This window comes from Vanacampus margaritifer, chromosome 13 (assembly GCF_051991255.1).
Source record: "Vanacampus margaritifer isolate UIUO_Vmar chromosome 13, RoL_Vmar_1.0, whole genome shotgun sequence".
Lineage (NCBI taxonomy): Eukaryota > Metazoa > Chordata > Actinopteri > Syngnathiformes > Syngnathidae > Vanacampus > Vanacampus margaritifer.
The window spans coordinates 4,809,009-4,829,608 of NC_135444.1; the positions used below are offsets into that span (position 1 = coordinate 4,809,009).

A 20,600-nucleotide genomic window follows, 5' to 3' on the forward strand; every position below is an offset into this window, starting at 1 on the left:
AAAAGCGGTGCGGGGGTAAGGCCGTACCTAATGACGTCAAAAAGTTCCAACAGCTCGCTTTCTCTGGTTGGGAGGGGCTGGTACTTGGAGAGCAGAATGACCTAGAATTTCTTATAGAGGGGAAATGGAGGAAAACACATAGCTGGTGAAGCGAAAACGGCCGCTGGAACAAGCTTTGTCCCCTTCTCTTTTCTCTTTTGGACCCTGTCGACTCCTGGCTGCTACCGATCGTCGGCTCACCCGAAAAGCTTCAGCCGTGCTGCCCTCCGCGCTTTGGACGCGGTGCCGACCTCCAGATTCTGAAGGAGCTTCTTTGCTGAAATAATGCTGAAATATGATCATATCCTCTTTATGGGGGACCTTAATATTCACGTGTGCTGGCCTGAAAAACCATAAAATTTAGTTGAGTTGAGTACTGTTCATCCGCGTTGTCTTGCCCCGTGCGCTGATTCGTTAGCCAATTCCAACTCGGTCCGACTTCACGACAGTAATTTATACACTGATCAGACGGCGCATGCCATCAGCCCAACGTTGTCCAACTCCCGACGTCGGATTGGTGTATCTAGGCCTTAAGATGTTTCTGCCTACCAACACAACTGGAACTAAAGTTCAGGATCGTTATCGGGTATGCTGATGAACTGATTATATGAATGAGGTGGGCTAGTGGGCGGAAACATCTAAAAACTGCAGGACTCTGGACCTCAAGGACCGGAATTGGTGAACCCTGTTCTCGATCCTCGCTTCTCACTCTGTTTATATGCAAGCGTCTTCCACCAGAAATTCATCAAGGACATGATGAGATTAACAGAGGAGGAGTAGGTAGAAATGTTTAAGGGAAATGAGACGACTGTTCTTCGATTTTATTTCATAGAGACGTCTGCAAGATGATGTCACATCTTTGATCAGATTAGAAAAAATCTTAATTGTACTGTTCACATTGCATGGAAAAACATCAGATATACATAGTATGTCACATATGGGCAAAAACAATGCGTGCTTTGTGAACATAGCCTTAGTGACATTTGAGGCAGTTAGATTCCTTAATTCAGGTGCTTACTGTCAGTGCAGGTTGAATGGATCGATCGAATAGTTTTTCAGACCCTAGCCGCACGCTTGAAAACCGCTGTTCACACGCCACAGAAAAATATTTAAGCAAGTCTGATGTTCTTTGCATAATCTCAGAAGAAGAACAGAATGTGGGCAGCCGAATTACATGGTGTCTGCAGAAGCAACAATTGCCTCTTGGCATGGGAAAGTCATTTTCACTTTGGCCGCTGTGGGAAGAGCAGATGAGGACCAGCACCCGTCTCTCCCTCCCCTCCCTGAAAACCCGCACCCGACATATTTCAGCTATCTGAAGTGAGCTGAGCTGGGAGATATCAACCTTGAGAGCTGAAAAGCAGCTTTTGTCCAAAACAACCCTCTGAGAGCTCGGGCTGCCTGCTCTATCAGGAAATCATAAACTATGCCGTCCAGCCACAAGTGAAGGGCTGCAAAAAGATTGAGGAGGTATGAAAAGGGAGAAAAACAACATAAAAGGTTTTAAATGTAAACAGGCGGAATTAATGCCACAAGAAGTCATGTTCAAATCCCTGACATTCATTTTTACATTATAAATGAGACTCAGGTGATGTGGCTTCTAAAGCTGGATAATGGACAAGAAGCTGAGAAATGACGGAATAAGTTGCTTCTTTGCTTGGAGTTTAGCAGATTGTCCCACCGTTTCCCCAGGGAATTCTGCTCCAAACAGCTCTGATATGTTATCTTACTTTCTGTTCACCACAGCTTTTAGTGCTGATATCCTCCATCAACAACTCACTGGAGCTAACCGTTGCTATCCTTTTCGCTTTCGCCCTTTCTTTTTTCTATTTTCGCACCGTACATGCAGTCACTTTGCCTGTTTGAGAAGTATGAGCTGTACTGTAGACTTTTCTCCTTGAAGTGGCTGAGAAATATTTTCTTTGTTACCCTTTATTGTGCATACAAATAAAGCAAATCTTGCAAAATTTGGGACCTGCTACCAGTTGTAGCGCTAAGCTAAACATTTTGTATTTTTGTTACAGTGTAGGCATATTTAAATGATAGAGTGAATTATGTGATATATATATTTTTTTACTTTACTGCAATGTGACTAAAAACACACATAGCCTAAAGATTATTATGTCGTCTTTAGATCATTTCATGTAAATGCCAATGCACTTGCTACAGTGAGTTTGCTTCAGGGTGGCGTACTGTAATGACTAGGAAGATCTGTCTAACCACAGGCCCAGTGCCCACATCCTTAAAGTATCTCTAAATAAGATCGAAAACGCCTCCTGGAACCTTGGAGAGTTTTTCATGAGCTGACCCTGCTTGCAATCTAATGTCCCTGTAGAGTTGGGAAATAAAAAAAGAAAATATTCCATCTAGGATCTATAAAGTAGCCCCTGCAAATGAATATCTGATGTATTAAAGTACTTCCTTTTGCCCGAAGACCACCAATACACACTTTTTTCCATGGAATTGATGCACAGAAGCAATTTATCTGCTATAAATGTAAATGCATTTAAAAGCCTCTTCATTATCCTTAATCTCAGACTCACTTTCAGTAGAATGTCAGAGTTAGGATAAACTAATTAGATGAAGTAGATTTAGATGATATCATCATGACGCATTCCATTCAACATTCACGTAATGTATTTAACTAAATTAATTTAGGGACTTTATTGTCATGTGTAGTATCGGCATGTGAAACTCCAACAGTGAGGCACTAATTGTAGTTCATATATTTCATGTGTCTAAGTTTAGACAGAGTCATGACCTCAATGTCTCATATTTGAATAAATGCTGTTGGAATTGAATTTGCTAGTTACCTCAGTTTGTCTTAGAATAACAAAGTTAGGTGAACCGTGGTTATTTAAAGATTTGCCAGAGTCAAAAGGCCTTGAAAGACAAGCGACTATTGTCATTTGAAAATAAAAGCAGTCACATTTGTTGTCATAGGTCTGTCCCAATTACCAGCTTGTTGTGTGAGTTTGTCGAGCATTCAGGTGAACATGTTTATCTGTGTCACGGTGGTTTCAGTAGAAATTCAGTTTAAGGACAAATATTTAAAATTTGAGTTTTGAGCAAGTCAATGTCTGCTTTTTTTTCATGGTTAAACCTCATCCTTATGCAAAATGAATGGCATGCAATAGATGCCTAGGGTAAACGTGGGGGACGGAAGGTTTTCTTTGAAACTTTGAAATCAATCTTAGTTGAAGCACTGATTGACTGCCCCCTCCTCGCCTCTAATGTGGAAGCTTCAGGCACTGCGTGACCTGCTTGCTTTTGAATGATTGATGATGCAGCATCAGGGATAAACAGTAAACTCCTGTTATGCGCTTTTGGGAGGCACAGGGGCAAGGCAAGGCGGGGCATTGTTTTCTCTAAACAAAAAGTGGCGCCACTTTGGTAGTGGCACTACGTCTGTAGTGCAGCGAGCCTACAAAAATGATTTAGAAGCACTGAATTGTGAAAATCTCCATCTTGGTTCACACATCGATTGGAGGCCCCCCTAATTTGGATGCCTCCTTGATGGGACAATTGGAAAGGTTCACAGATTAATTTTTCTGGCTCTTTTAGTTTAACGTTGATTATTACGAAATACTAATCCAAAATACTGAACTTGTTTAAGATAGAATTGGATAACCAAAAGGATTAATATAAAAATATTTCATGAAGAGGTTGAGAGGGAGCGATCCATGAGATTTGGTCATGTGCATGATTGATGGGCAAATTTATGTTGTTGATTTGCAAGAGGAAACCGTTTGGGAAGTTTAACAGTAGTATTATAGGACACTGTTATTAAAAATGTTGTAACACCAAGTTGTTTTGGGGCTTTCATGGCACTAGAAAAACTAACTTAGAGCAGCATTATGCATTCAGGTTTCCATGCCAACAGGGCAGAAGGTGAGCTAATTGCTGCTTTGCTCATCCACAAAGCGAACAGTAGCACCGATGTCCGTCAGCAGGATTACAACAAAAGTGTCAGGCCAATTGTAAAGAAACTGGACGATTGAACGCAAAATACTACATGTATATGTTGTGTTGCTTTTGGAGGTGTGCGCCATATAGTAGGGTTCAAGTAGTTGCCTGAGTTTCAGTCTTAACTGTGTCCACAAACTTGCAAGTCAAGGAGATGATGAAAGAAGGAACTCAAGCAGAAAGTAAGGGAGAGAGGTTAAGTGAAGGCAGGTGTTCCATGACAGACCTCGATCCCCCCCACCCCCCGCCACTTTTTTGTTCTACTTCTCCCCAGCAGCATCGGCCCACTGAGAATAAGTTTAGTTAACGAACAGAACCTTGCGAGTCATTCTCCCCGTGTTCTGTGACTGTCTTTTGTTCATCTTATTCATTGAATCAAGTCTACCACATTGCATCTTTTCTTTTATCCTAGCCTACTTTGCACAGTGCCACCTGTGTGCCTTCTCCATTGCTGCAAGACCACCTTTGTGCTACATCTTATAATACTCTGTTGCTTTAAGCAGATGGAAGGACAACTTTCCCACTCTGGCCTTAACAGTCAGCAATTTAATTCCTATTAAATTGAAGTCAACATGTGTCCTCTTATTGTGTTTGAGTACTTGATAAACTACAGTTGACAGGGACCGAGAGTGTCAGTCTGACATAATCTTAATTCAAAGAAATTTTATAGTTGATGGAGTAAGCTTCTTTCCTTACAGTCACTTATCATGAATCAATTAACAATGTTGGACTGGAATGTTCTCAGCTCTTTTTGTTTTCCTATGGACTGTTACATGGTACACGGTACATAAATGCCGCTGGTCATAATCGTTAGGTGTAGATTTTTTTTCTTAACATATTCCAACACACTGCCATATTAGTGTTATCATTGGGCCTCACCATATGAATAAGCCCTCCGTTTCATCAATAACTCTACCAATTATTGTATGATATTTATAATCCGGATAAAGACTGCAATGCAAGCGATAGTTTTGACAGATTTTCCTTGGTGGGATTCACCAAAACCTATGGAAACCTGGTCATAACAATTAATTAAACAGTTAATTGGCCATTGAGAATTGATTAGATCATAAGGAATTTTCTGTTGATGAACCATGTCATGCATCCATTTTGATTCAAAATGGTGTACACGACAGGACTGCAACTCACCAGATATGCTGTTTATTCACTCTCAACAAATTTGTGGTGTGAAGAAGAACAAACTAAACAAACTTGTAACAATAAAGTGACCATCATTTTCCCAATTTTCCATGGATTTTTTTTTTTTGTTAAGCAGAAAACCCCTCAATAAAATGTATACATTTAAAGTGATATTAATATTTGTCTGCATATGAACAAGCATTATGTAAAAAGCATACAGTACTACTAACCTATCACATTTTTTCTTTGCTCATCTGGTAACTTAATAAAAGTACATAAATAAATATTGTTCCTACATTTAACTAACTGTCTCAATATTCAAAATAATGGTATTTATTATTTTTGTCTGACTCCTCTACACATAAACATTCGCTGTGTGAAGTTCTTGTCTAGTCAGAAGCAAATGAATGCTCTAGAATAGAGCAGTACTGATAGAACTACATGGAAAGGGACTAGCCTTGAGAGAATAATAACCTATAACAATAGCTGGACCCTAACACTAAGAACAGACCGCAGCTTCTCTGAATAAGCACTCACCAAAAGTGCATTCTATTGCTAAGACTATACCAGGACTCTTGTGTTGTAACTTCCAATTCTTTTAATGCCTCAATCAAGCAGTATCTATTTGCGTTTTAGGGACACACGCACACACAACTCAAGAGCCAGACAGCGATAACAACGTTGCCACTCCATTCCTGCCCAACTGCATTAGGAGGTAGTCTTAATGATAAGTTATCACCCACAGAAACAGAGGCACTATGCCGGACACTAGTTCTTTTCTTAAAAAAATAAAATAAAAATTGTTAATGAGATTTTTATTTTCATTCTTCGATGTGACAATCGAAATTTCGTTGAAAGTCATTGTTTTACATTCCATGTCCTATACTGTATGTGTCCTGTTGCAAAAACAAAATGGATTTAGATCAGTACACACTTTACTGTCAAGACGTTTCGGCAGTTAAACACCTCAGAATTTGACTTTAAAACTTAGGAAAAATTGGGTCTTGTTTCTTGTAGTCAAATAAGAATCTAGAACCTGAACAAAATGCGAAGCAAGATGGGATGAGATGAGACACGGGGATCTGGCATCATCATAACTGTTTCAGAGATGATCAATCAAAAAGCCAAATATTGCTAGAACTAAAAAAGGAACTAAAACTATTAATCGAAGTCAAGATCATGGTTTCATTTTGTTCTTTTACTACTATATTTGTCAAAATAATTGGTTCACTTACATGACAAATCAAGATAAAAGAATGCTGGTCCCGTTGCTTCCTATGGTAAAAGTAATTTGAAATCAAAGACCCACAGCCTTCTGAAATGATTTAGATTATTTTTTTTATCTGAGGGTCTGAGGATGTGAGGATTTACTTCTGCTCTGGCTTAAAAGTTTTTAGCTCCTTGCAACATCTATAAATTGATAGCTATGTTAAATGCAAGACCACTATACTGTAGAACAACGTAAGGAAAAATGCAGGTGAGTCCTTTTTAGGTCTTCCATGACCCCATTGACCTCTCAACATTGAATTAAAACATGTTCCGTTTGCTGCCAACTTGATAAGAAATAGTGATGAAAAAGTGGGATGACTCAAGCAGACACGAAACATGAACAACTCTGGAGTTAAGTAGCTTTAGGGTTTATATGTGCGAGGCTGAGCACATCATATCTGCACTGCTGGATTATAGATTGCATACTTGATGTTACACGAAGCAGGAAGCAGATAGAAGTTAAACCTGATCAAGTGAAGGAGACGGGAGGATGAAGGCCTGCACCTGGACTCATTGTGATACGGAATTGTCAGGAGAGAGTAGAAACGGGAGGTCAGGAGGTTATGATTGCTCCACTTGATTTGATGAATGGCTTTTCCTTGACTTAAAATATGTGGTCTCAAATGAGCCCAGGGATATCCTCTGACTCAAATGACCTCCTAGTGTAAACCTTGTTGATGGGGTTTGGGCAATGGGCAGGACCTTTTATCAGTTCTATTAATAGTTGCATCTGCATAATTGACTGCCCTCGTCTTTTGGTCAGACTGAATTGAATTTGTTGGCGTGGAATCACATTTTTACAGAACTGGCATGCTCACTGATATTGAATATGTCGCAAAGGAAACAGCAAGTCAAGTGTGTGAATGCTCAATTGCAGTTGTCCAAGCCAGGTGAACACATTTAGCAGTGATGGGTCAAGTCCCAAGGCGGAGTACCATCATTTGTCTAAGATATTCATCAATCAAAATGTCTCCATGTCTCCTCTCATGTTACCTTCTGCTCCAGTGTGTCTTTCATTATTTATCTCTTAGACTCCTTAGCCTCGACCTCTTTTCAGTGAAGCTATAAAAACTTACATGTAATTCAACTGAAGTCTCTAAATTGTCTGTAGGTCTCAATGATTGTCTGTCTACTCCTGGGACTGACCCTTTGCCAAATTGAATAGACTCTGACTGCCCTGTGACTCTGAACTTGCTAAATGGTATAGAAGATGAATAGATGGAGGAATATAGCACAAAAAAACTATAAACACAAATGAATATCACAGTAAAATATTGTTGTTAAATTAAAACACGTAGTTTCAGACCGAACATTTTAAAATGTACTATTCATAGCTTCCTCACGGCTCAGATTTTCCAGAACCCAAAATAGAGCAAACAATTTTACACCACGTATCAATTTTATTACCCTTGTATAAAAGTCAAAATGCTTCAATTTACCCAACATTTCGTTTTAATCCTCATTCAGACTATAAACACCCACACATGATCACGATGACGTAATTTGTTCTTTATCATAAGAATACTAGATCTTCGTTTATTTCAGTCAATAGTACACAGAACACACTGTTAGCACATAGAAGATTTCTGAATTTGACACCTCCCAGAGAGGACACTGGGAGGAGTGGGAATGTCAAGACAAAGACTACCAGTAGAGAAGGAATGCTGGCATCCTGCTGAGCTAATCCTAGCTGGAAGAAAGGGGGAAATGTGGAAAGTAAGGCGTGAGGGAGGAGACAAGAAGATGGCAATGGAACGTCCAAGGGGGTGAGCAGAAATGGTTGCTTGAGAAAACTTCGCATTCACTAAAATGTGTTTTTGCCCTATTGCTTAACGCTGGTGGTCCAACTAGTCTCTGTTCTGTCATGGCGACATTTGAAGTTAATGAGACAGCTGTTGCATTTCAGAGGTGAAGTTCTTTAGATCAGCTTGTTCTTCATGGCCCAGTGCATACTTTTCTTCTGAGCCCAAAGGGGGATGAGTAAAGCCAGTTCTACTCTAAAGGGTAGCTGAAATGATGACTTAAGTTGTGAAACAACTACAGAGAATGGGGAATTTGAGTTTTTTTCCCCACACAGCACAACTTTTTGTAGCGATAGTTATTCTTCTTTTATATATATTTTTTTGTTTCGATCATAGGGTCTGAGTCCATTTTCAAAAGAAACGTCTCAATGAACGCAGAAAAGCGCTGACGCATTTAAGTTGGTCTCCTCCAATGGGAACCAGACCACTCAGGGCTAGTAGGATTCAACACACAGATCAATAGACTGGAATGCACATCTTATGTTTTAGATTTTTTTTAACCTGTCGCAACGAAGATCCCATTTACAATGGAAAAGGCTAATTTCATGGTACATTGTCGTCTCCAGAACAATCCAGCATGTTGCCTCACTGGCTGAATCCAAACTATTTCCTGAGCCACTTCCTGCATAAGGCCTCCTGGTTTTGTCCTCCCTGGTCCAAGCTTGAAACAATTTCAAGTGACCCGAGGGAAATCACCTCCCTCCAGCGTACGCTCAGGCTCATTTTTCATAACTCTTTTAAAGTGTTGACAGAGACATTAAACAAAAAAGGCAGTGTCGCTGACAGTGACGGATGAATGCAAGTTTGGGAAAAAGATCACAAACTACACAATGATTATTTGATTCAAGGAGGAGAAATGAATCGTAGGTGAAACTGACATGCTTGTTACGAATGAGAATAATGTCCATGGTTCAAGAATATTTGAATGGGGAAAATAATGCAAACCCAGGAAATTGTTATGGGCCTGTAGTGGTCATTATCTAAAGTATATTAAGAGTATTGACAGCCTGATGTATAGAACGTTCTTATCTGTGACTGTGGGCAATAGGCAGACTGCATCATTGATTGGTTGCCAGTCAATAAAATAGCATCTGTATATAGACACCGGCAATCATTCACACTTAAATATTCACTACAGTCACTGAGCTGGAATTAATACCATGCTGGCTGCATGAAAGGCAGCTTTAAGTATATGCATCACATCAATTTCCCGTGACCAGCTTTTCTATTCAAGGTCTACACCAGGCTTCCCCAATCCTGGTCCTCGAGGGCCAGAGTCCTGCAGGTAAAAAAATAAACCCTGCAGGACTCTGGCCCTTGAGGACCAGGATTATTGGGCAAGCCTGGTCTACACACACATTGATTATAAAGGTTAAAATGATAACCTCTGCAGAAAACTTAAAGAGTTGAACATTGTAGTGTTGACTACTCCAGGTGGATTGCTGCACCAGATGGAAAGTGAAGATAACAATTTTATGATCCTACCACTTTTCTTTACTGACAACGCATCTCACAGAAAACAGAAGTCAGCATTTCCCTTTCCACTCTGTCTCTGCTTTTCCTCCTTCATGCCTCTCTCTGCCCTTCTTAATGGATTTCTCTCTGGAAATGTGTCTTGCTCAAATCCTCAAGGTCTACTGATTTAAAGTCATCTCCGTCATGTTCAAGGCCAGACCTTTTTCTCAAAGCTGAAAAGTTATAATCCATGTTTTAAATGATTCAGGGTCTGAAAGTGAATCACTAATTAATATACACGGTATTTACCATAACAAGTGGGGGACAGACTGTCAGTTCAAACGAAAGGTCTGTCAGTCCGTCACTAATGGACTCCCGTTTTGCTGCCAGACTGATGTAAACTTTGAAAGTCATAATAACTCATAATAATATTATGGAAACTTTGAAAAACCAAAAGATTTACTAGTAAATATTGCCTTTGGTTTCCTAGTCAACAAGTAGAAATTATTTAGTTATGCAGAAAACAAGGGAATTTTGAGTCAGTCAGCAGTGTCTTATTTTACATTGACTTTAAATCAGGGTTTCTCAGACATATTTAACTGAAGACACAAATTAGATTCATGGTTCCTTCTTGGGACCCAAACTTGGCATTATGCATTGCTACTGACATGTACGTGATAAAAATTGACTGTTGCTGTGTTTTTGTTCCTGGCCCTTACCCTTAGTTTGGAAAAGGCTGCCTTGAAACAAAAGGGATGAAATAAATTAAAGCAGGAGACATGATTTCAGAAGACAAAAATATGGGTGACAAAGATTTATGTGGAAACTAAAAGCTACAGCACTTGATTGTGGGAACGAGGGTGGTGTAATTAAGAGGGCAGCTGCTGAAAAGAGTCTAAGCTATAATCAACTGCCAGTTGATGGGTTGTTGGTGGACAAATGGAAATATTTATCCAACTCAAGTATGCAACACTAAATAACACAACTATAGATATTTAAAAAATAATAATATTAGGGGTGACAAAATTTGTGTGTTCATTTTGAGTTAATTTAAAGTTCCTTTAACACCACAAATTCTTTTTAACGCGCCATTAATGACCGACCCTTACATGGAAAGCCTGTACTGGTGGAATTCCAGTTGCATCGCAGCAAACATGTCCATGTAAAAATTTAGCAGTAATACATTTAATAATGCATATATTTGTGGAGACTGGGGTCAAGTTGCATTTTACAATTTTAACAATGGGCAGAATTTCACAAGTGACTTCATGTTAAAGGGTTGGAATTAGGGGGTTAGATCACCAAATGATTCCCGAGCGCGGCCCCTGCTGCTGCTCACCGCTCCCTCAGGTGATGGGTCAAATGCGGAGAACGAATTTCGCCCCACTTGGGTGGGTGTTACAATCTAAATTATTAAAGATGAGCTGGCTCTTAATATGAAAAGAAAAAAACACTGCGCTGTCACCAACGTCTTACAAATGCAATTATGCCATCTAGTGGCAGAAAAATTACCTCAACACTATCACACGTTTATTACAGGACAGTACATCTTTTTAATTTAATGAATTCTAATGACATTATTGTATCAATGACTAAAATATGTTTCTATTAAAAAAAAATCCACTTTTATGTTAACAAGAGTATGAAACTTAAAAAAAAATTTTTTTACATTTTATTGTACATTTAGAACAGATAAAAGATCAAATTTGCAATTAATCAAGAATTAACTATTGAAGTCGGCTGGAAGACGGACAGTGGTTTATTTTCGGCCTCAAGCTCAGAGGTCCTACTATGGATAATTCTTGTTAGGGCGACGGCCTCCTGTAGAGGGGGCTGGACAAGACTTATCAAAGGACAAAGAGTCTTTTGCTCTGCTGACATGCGGACAGGTCAGACACCTGTGTGTGTGCGTGTGTGTATATGTGGGTGACGTGACATGTTTTTGTGCTCAGACAGGAATCCCTGTCTTGCATGTTTTTACGTGTTGGTTCACAGCAGTTGGGTCAATGTGAATAGCAAACTATTGATGGAGTGTGTGTGTTTGTGTGTGTATCTGTGTACTGATGGACCACTGATGAAAGCTGCTGTTTGATAATAGTGACAGTAGGAAATGTCAGTGCACCGCTTTGTTTATTCGACTGGCTTCCGGAATACGCCTTGACATTGAACACAAGCACACAGTATTTAATGTAGCATTTTAATGTTTATATACTCTTTTTGACCACTATATCCCTTAGAAAACAGAATAGGAACTGTAAGGTGCCAATGTCAGTACTTGGGACTTCCCATAGTAAAATGAGACATTAAAAAGCGAGTCAGCAGCAGTAGTTAAGATTTGTTTGGTTTATATTGGATAGCTAATTTTTGCATAAGCCTGTTAGCTGCCAAACACATTAGTGCCACATGTATACTTTACATACATACTACTGTTATTTTTGTTTCCTCTATGATTTGGCAGTTGACATATTTCCTGTGACCAACTATAAACAACCAATTATTCACTGCTTGTTTTATTTTGAATGTGGTACTTATGGAACTCCTGTTACAATACCAGTGTCAGTTTCTGATGAGGACAAGGTGAAGGCAGCCTGAGTAACTTGTGGTTTGACAATAATTGAGTTCTATGTGGATGTAGCTAAATGAAAGAAAAAAAAACTCAACCTAAATTTAGCTTAACTGCATCGAATGTCTTTTAGTAAAAACATACCTTTATTAAAGCTCAGTAATCAAAAATATTAAATATTTTTTGATAATTCAGGTTGGTAGCACTTGGTTCGCTAAATTGTGACATAATCAGATCCTCAGGAGAGTCAAAAACTTTGAATCCTAGAACACTGACAATGTATTTGCTAGGGGTGGGAATCTTTGAATGTCTCACAATTCGATTTGATTCAGATTTTTGGGTGTGCGATTTGATTCAGAAAAGATTTTTGATTAAGAACGATTTTTGATTCAAAATGGTTTGATTGACAATGTTTTTTGCTTCAATCTATAGATGTGCAAGGGATTGTAATGATCTACTCCAGTTTGACTCGCTAATGCTAATTAGCGCGGCACTTTTATCTCTCAAAAGAATGGCTCCACTCTGAAAACACAAACAAACTTTTATTGGAATAACTTGATCATGACTTTTTCCTTCTACTCTCTAATGTGGCTACAACTTAACAGTGTATTAGACTGCATGGAACCACACTGCCCCTCAGTGGCCAAACCGGGTACAACATGAACAGCGCTCCAAATAAAGGCACACCTAGACAAAGGCAAGACAGTATAAAATAATTTAAATAAAATCAATTTTGGGACATTTAAAATTGATTCTGAATCGTACTAAATGAGAATAGATTTTTTGGGCACACAAGTGTACTACTGGATAGTTATAAATTTCTTTAGTGCAGTGCATAGATATGACATGATGCAATTTGTTGTCCTCTTGGGAATGTTTTTTTTTTTCGGGTACAGTGTATGCAGCACTCACAGGTCACTCACAACACATGCACACAATACACCATTAACAAAATCTAATCATGGCGTTGTTGCTTAAAAGATTTTGTAGAGCTATTTCCATCCGGGTAATTTTTCAGTGACTTCTCTGTATGATCTCTCCGAATATGAGGTCAAACGTGGGTCCTGAAGAAAGCTTGTCATTTGAAGAACCACCGGGGTCATGTACACCAGCCTTATCATTATCATCTCTGTTTCCCTTGTCATAAATAAGGCTTCACTCTTGTGAGATTAGTTATTAAACCCAACAGGGAACATTCCACATCCACAGGGATCACTTTAGTCTTCCATCTCCCCCTCATTCCAACACACACATACACTAACCCGTAAGTGTCTCTCAACTTTACCTTTCCTGTATTTTGTATCCTTTCCTCTGTTTAATTTATGTTCAACATGTTGAAAGCTTGGAAGTGGGAACACTGTTCCTTTCGGTCCATGAGAAATGAGCAAATTTCCAAGTTTCATCAAATGGTTTATTTTCATTTTTCTGGATCCAGCTACAGTTTACAGTTTCTTCTGCATAATACAGAGAAACTCATAGCAACTACTGTACATTATATTTCAACATAGAAATCTTAAGACTGATGCTGGTTATTTGTCTCATTTTCTGAACATAATCATAATCTTTGTCTCCATGTTGTTTCCCAGTGTGCTCTCAGTGGTGGCAGCCATCAATACTGCATTCTGGGGCACATTGATGGATTTGGTATGTTATTGGGGGAGACTCGACCGCCACTGCACATGTGTGCGGGTGGGTCATATGCGTAAAAGCCATAAGTTATACTCACTGCTGGGAAGTTTAGTGTCTGTTCAAGAAGACAAAGTCAATGAAATTAATTTGTTTAATGCATTTGATGTTCATTTTAATGCTGGCTGTTTCCCCGCTGACAATTATTCTGAGCATTAACTCATGGGTATATATTGTGATGATCTACCATTAGTTTTAAATTTTGGGAATTTGCAATTTTACAAAACAGTTGCTGGCCAGGCTAACAGCAAGATCTTTTGGCAACAGTGTTACCTTTTAATACAAAAATAACCATTAAGAAATCTTTTAATTGATTCTAAATAAACCTTGACCTGCAACCTGACATAGTTAAACATTTTGGTTCTCTTACAACTTGGCGTAATGCTGTTAATGAATCAACTTTTGATGGCGGGCATTTTCCTTTAGAATATACCGACAATGCGGTTGGTAGTTGGTCAACAGTGATTATGTTAATCTTGGTGCTAAGGAGAGACACCCTTTCTGCTGTAGTGCAGTGGGGGGGGGGGGGGGGGGGGGTGAGAAAATCAACACCATCCCTGGGTGTACTTGGAGACTGTGGGATGGTTTAAATCGCCATATGTATGTTTGCAGATGTTTCAATCGAGAGTGAACGCCTGTTGTGTAGTGAACTTTAAGAGGAGGTTCACTCAGTAGAGTGAGTCCTCGCCAAAATACTTCCCAGTAAAGAGTCACATTTGTGTCTTACATCTAACACATTTAAACAAACTGTTAATTAAACATGTATCACATTGACATTTAAGTAAAACATAATGAAAAATATTATACTAAGTTTGATTGCAATGAATAAGGACTGACTTATGAATGAATTACAGTTGTAAAATCAATAAATTGTTACTGGATAATGTAACAAACATCTTTGAAACCATAAAAGGTTATATATTTTTAGAACATCATAATCGGTGAGTAGAAAAGTACAAACTAATTTGTGCTTTTCTTCTATTTTTACAAAAATTCAGATGAAGTTCCCCATCATGAAAAGCTTCAGGTTTCCTTTCGCTTCATTCCACGATTGTTTCTTGCCTTCGTTATGTCTCTTTGTCTCTCACTTGACTTGGCCTCTTCCTCATCCTTGTTCAAGGCCTCTTTTACAAAACAGCCATTATTGACATCGGAACCATAATCAAATGCAGGCATCGCTCACTAACTAAAACCCACAAAGGAAAAGCAGGCGGGGGTAGAGAAAAGTTTGGGCTTGACTTCAGCATAAGAGGCATTAAATGACTTTCAACAAAGCTGATCAAGGGTATTCCGACAGTGTTTTCAGTTGAAGAGGCGTCAGTTTTGGAATTTGAGGAACACAATTCTTTCCATTAGGCTGGTCATTGTTTAAACCTGCAGACAGAGAAATGACAATAGCATCTGCAGTGAACTCCAACAATGGCATATTGTTTTCGTGGCTCGAAACCTTTAATTGAAGTCTTTATCTATGTTTATACCATATTACAGTATGGAACTAGACCCTAATGGTTTGTGTTTCCATTTACACCACAGGGTGTGTAGGCACTCAATTGATTGCAATGTGTCTGCCAAAAGGTATTTTTGTATGAAAATTTTTTTTTCATGCCTTTGCTTAAAAATGTTGTATTTTCTCCCTGCCTTGCCCCAAATCATGGGTGGAGAAAATCCATGCAAGGATGGTAATTTCACTTTGTCAAGTGGAAGAAAATATGAATGGCTTCCTTATAGACATATTTTCCCCCGTTCAAGCCGCTTGGCGCACTCGGTTTATTAAAACTTTGGGTGGCCTATTTTTTGTTTCGTCATGCGAGGACAATTTTGAGATACAGTATGAGCGCTGTGTGGTGAACTCAACTCTCTTCACGTCATAGTTTGGTAGATAGTGAGCAATTTGTCAAAAAGAGCCTTCAAGCAGTTTATTGCCAACTTGCCACACCCAATTGAAGTTTACTATCTAACCAAACATAAAGCAAAGAGAATTACACGTTGTGTATTTATAGAAAGTCAACCAACCCCCAAATTTCCTTGACAATAATACTGTACGTATGTGCCCCTCCTAGTCTAAACACGGCATTCTGATTAATATTGTGTTTGTGGAGTATGAATTAAGCAGCAAAATCCACCCGTTTTTATCCATCTCAAAGGAGCGTCCATTTTGCCACATGCGGTCAACTTGATAATGACATCATAGTTGCTCAAGGCTTAGGTAATGACCAATCACGGCTCACTTGTTTTCTGAGTTTGATCATGTGACGTTTGTAAGCTGAGCTGTGATTGGTCGTTACTTGGACCTTAGCAATTGTGATGTCATTTTTCAGTCGACAGCAAGTAGCAAAATGGCTGTCCCCTGAGACGGATATTGGATAATAACAGGCCGATTTTGATGCTTAAATTATATTCCACAAACAACAATATTAATCAGAATGCAGTGTTTAAACTAGTGGGGCTGCATAGAACACATTATTGTAAAGACATTTTTGGGGTTGCCTTCATATCTCAAGGCACCACTGTATGAACTCAAATTACTTGCTGAATTCATTTAGCCCCTTAGCCACTTAATGGTGTAACCTCAAAAAGCAATTGGGATGTCTTTGGTTGCTGGGAATATTATTTAAAGATGTCTTGAAAGGTGATGAGGTCTTTGTGAATTAGCAAAGTGACATGATGGCCACATTATAGTCACCACCCAGTATTAAAGAAACAAAATCTGTCTGTTGTAATGTCGTGCGTTACAGAGCGGTTTCTCTGAGGGTGGCAGACACAGCCCGTTGTCGTTTAAATCTAAGCTCTCTCTGTTTGTATTCCTAGCGTCTCACAGTTTATTGACATTGTGGCACACGCCTTGTACGTTGCAGTGTCCTGCTACATAGACACACACCCACTGATGTTTTTGTTGGACTCATGAGTGTGAGATTGCCGTGTGTCATTTCATTGCGACTGAGGTCTGACAGAGAGAGACCAGGTGTCGCTGTGTGTTTGTGTGGGAGAAAGCAGAGAGACAGCTTTGACCTTGTGTGTGAGTACATTGACAATTCTCGTACAAACTGTGCCTTTCTTGACCTTGCTCATTGTTATCAAATTGGATTCAGTGGGGGAAAAGGTGTGAAGGGGGGGCTTGTTATATTTCTATACTAATGGGTTGGATATGGAATCTGTTTCAAGCACTTGGTGAGCACCTTTTTTTTTTACCAGCACAAATGTTTTCTCGATCTCTGCAGGGGAAAGTCGACTTACTCACATGAAGAACATATGACCACATTAACAAGCCACTTCAAAATGTTTCATATTCACCACAATTTGGCCAAGCTGCTTTCTATTTGTACAAACAGCCAAACAATTACTCTTTCCTTTCCTTTTGGTAAAGCATATCGTCCGCAGACTAGGTTAGTACTGTAAAAGGTTGGAACAGAGTCATAATGAACCACACATACAAATTTCACACGTTGCCAACTGTGATTTAAACATGCACGTCTCATTGCAAAATTCCACTTTTACTTTCCAAACCTTGGAGAAGACAGTGACGAGTGAGAGTGTGGTGGGCCTCCCCTGTGAGCTAAATGACAGGGTGGCAGTGTAGGATGACAGCAGCACATTTGACAGATGGGATGTTAATGAGAGGAGAGCAGGGCTTGTGTTGGAGAACCAACCTTTTAATGCAATGCACACGTAGCGGAGTTTTAAGAAGCCACACCTCACTATGGTAACAGGAACACAACTTGACAGCAATCTGTCATGCAAAATACTTTTAAAACATCATCTCTAATAGGGATGCCTGTGTCATTTAATTATAAACCAACAATTTATGAAGAGCTATGAGTCACAATGTGATCTCATGAACTCTGAAGAGTCATTTTCATATTAGTCTTTTCCGTTCTTTAAACCAGCCACAGTAGATAAGCACTTCTTGTTTTTGTCCCACCGTATTTATTTTGTCCCCCCAAAAATTCAACCTGCTTACCCCTAGACTTACCCCTTTTTCTTGTTGTATACAAAGTTTAATGTTTAAGTGAAACATTTTCAGTAATTCTATTACTATTACTGATTCAAATCTCAACATGCTTTTTTTGGTGGAAATAATTCTAAGATTGACAGACAGCAATGCACCGAAAGTAATGCTGTTTTTTTTAGGGGGGCTTTCTATAGGGTTTAGGCATTACCATATTAAAACTACTTGAAGTTGGTGGGACAGTAATCCTCTTTTGCTGCCAATAACCTCTTTTAAAAGGTACTTTATCAGAAGTGAAGTTGTACTTGCTTTCTGACACCTCCAGTGACAGATGGATGGAGCAAGAGAAACTTGCATTGATGGACAGCTAAAGTAGGGGCAAAGCAAACTGAGGTTATTTGTCTTCTCATTTTGCGGCCCGGACCTCATATTTGCATGTCATTACTGACGCTCTACCTTACAAAGTCGGCATTCATGCTTGATGACCTGCTCTACGTTTCTTCCTTACACCTCTACTTTCCAACTTGCACCAGAATCCTAAAAACACTAGCCCCAAAGGCTATTAAGTTTTCAAGTTATCTCCTTGCTGTCCACACTGAGGGAGTAGGTCACTATTCACTTTTCTCCATTCTCTACAGATGAATTGTAAGATCGGGATTGTGTGCATTCACATTTCAATGAATTCATTGTGTGTTTGTGTTTTAAGTATTATACAATGGGAGAACAGTTGTGGCTTGTGTCAACCATATGGTAATTGCTTGCTTGGAGCCCAGGTATTAGATGATACAAACTCCTATCTTGAAATGGATTTCAAAATAGTAATGTGAGCATCAGTGGCTGGTCGTCAATAGTGGGTGCTAGGGCGTCGCCTTGCACTCATCTGAGTCACCTTGAAAAACACAAAAAATTAAAATTAAATAAGATAATACAATGCTTCAGAAATATATGTACAGTATATCTGTTTTCAGATGTGCAGAATAAATGCTATACAGTTAGTAAAGGAGTAAAATTCATTAATTTATTACTGGCGTCTCAATGATGTAATTTCCATTTTTAGCCCACAGAGCAACACCGAGAGATTCTCATAAAAGTGTGACATGCACAGTCAGTACTCATGCAATAAACACTTAATGGGCGCACGCAATAACATTTTAATGGAGTTACCGTTAAAGCCAAAGACAGTCCGGTGCCGGCCGACCTAGGTGGTTCCTGACTTTGATGCGATCTTGGCAGTTGAGAAAAACAAACAACAAATATGACAGTACAAGAGATGAAAAAAGAATCAAATTTAATTAAAATGGTAAATGGAGTGCATGTACATACTGTACATCAGTAATCCATCATACAATGAGTGCCCAAAGAGCTTTAAAAAGCCTCACATTCACTTATTCACACACTTATATTGAACTTGAAAGTACAGCAGCAGTAGTAAGCTGTAAGTAAGAAAGCTGCTGTTTTAACTAATAAACAATCAAAAAGTTTTACTTTTTAGTTTAAAATTACTTACATTAAACAGATCCCCCTTCCGTATTGTGGCCAAAGCTAACTAGCTGAAGAGACGTTGGTGCCTGGCTTTCATTTTTTGCCATGTTTGACAGCGTGAGAGATACACTGCCGAGATGGGCTTACTGCTGAACTGTGGATTTATTCACATACACGCGTATCAAGTTATGGCTGAAGGAACCAAACCGCTTGACGTCACACCACGAAGGCACACTACCTAGCTACCCTGTATACATTTCTATACATTCAAGGAACAGTACACAAAACAGTATTGCATATTTTCATTCGGACTAGAGTACAAACATTTGGATTTGATTCCCATCAAATCCCCATTCAAACCACTACCAATTCATCCACAACCCCAACAGCCTGTGTTGATTAGTGATATAATGTTAATATGTGTGTCTGAAGTGCTTATAATATAGTTTTACATTTTCCTAAATTTAGCAACATAGATGACCAAATCTACACTAGTAGAAAACTGTTAAAACTTAGCCCCTAAACCTAAAACCGTACTACAATGTAAGGCTTTGTATTAATGCAACTAACCCTACCTCTAATATGGGACACATTTGAGGTATACATGTTGGTATGGCCCTGGATGACCATCTCAGTTTCTCACATGGCCCCTGTGAAAAATGAATCGCCCACCCGTTTGAAACCAATTTTGTTGTTTACTAGCATTTATTTTTTCTCACTGATGCGTTCTAATTCATCAGTCATGGATTTAGTAGTTTCCAACCATTTCTGAGTGGGAAACCGACCTCTCCAAACCAAGCTAAATTGAGCTGTAAGAGTTGTGTTGGTGCCTTGATGTTGAAAAGGGGCATTAGACGCACCTCAGGCTTCACCTCTGTGATAATTGCTGTAACATTCGGCTAAGCCTTTCGTCCCTCTGCCATTTGCAAAGTGTGTCAATAGCAGTGTAACTCTCCTGACCTTAAATGGATGTTTAAAAGGCCCTTATGTCAGCTGTCATTGCTAAAGTAGGTCTAAACATGGTAAATACGGTAACCAAGTGAACATTCAATTTGGTTATATAGCCTGCTGTACACATTAAAGCGCTATCAACAAGATGCCTTAAAATGTATGCTACTTGAAGAAAACCCTAATACAAGAAATTACTGGAAATATACTGGAAATAAAAAAATTATAAATTAGAGGAAGGCCTTGAAAAACATTCACAATACTTCCTCTTAATGGAACATTTTTTAAATGATTCAAATAAGTC

The 20,600-nt window shown here is 39.0% G+C and overlaps 1 protein-coding gene and 1 long non-coding RNA gene across 3 annotated transcripts in view; one reads left to right on the top strand and one right to left on the bottom strand.

Moving 5' to 3' along the window:
* Positions 1 to 20,600, top strand: part of ror1 (receptor tyrosine kinase-like orphan receptor 1) — a 140,293-nt gene that overhangs the window by 16,939 nt on the left and 102,754 nt on the right. The window lies entirely within an intron of this gene.
* The window catches only part of LOC144062774 (uncharacterized), a 37,659-nt gene continuing 34,430 nt past the window's right edge, over positions 17,372 to 20,600 (bottom strand). For both annotated transcript variants that reach the window (XR_013296443.1, XR_013296442.1), the window contains exons 6-7: positions 19,031 to 19,091; positions 17,372 to 18,755 (exon numbers count right to left, since the gene is read on the bottom strand). This is a non-coding gene — a long non-coding RNA (uncharacterized LOC144062774). The remainder of the gene's footprint in view (positions 18,756 to 19,030; positions 19,092 to 20,600) is intronic.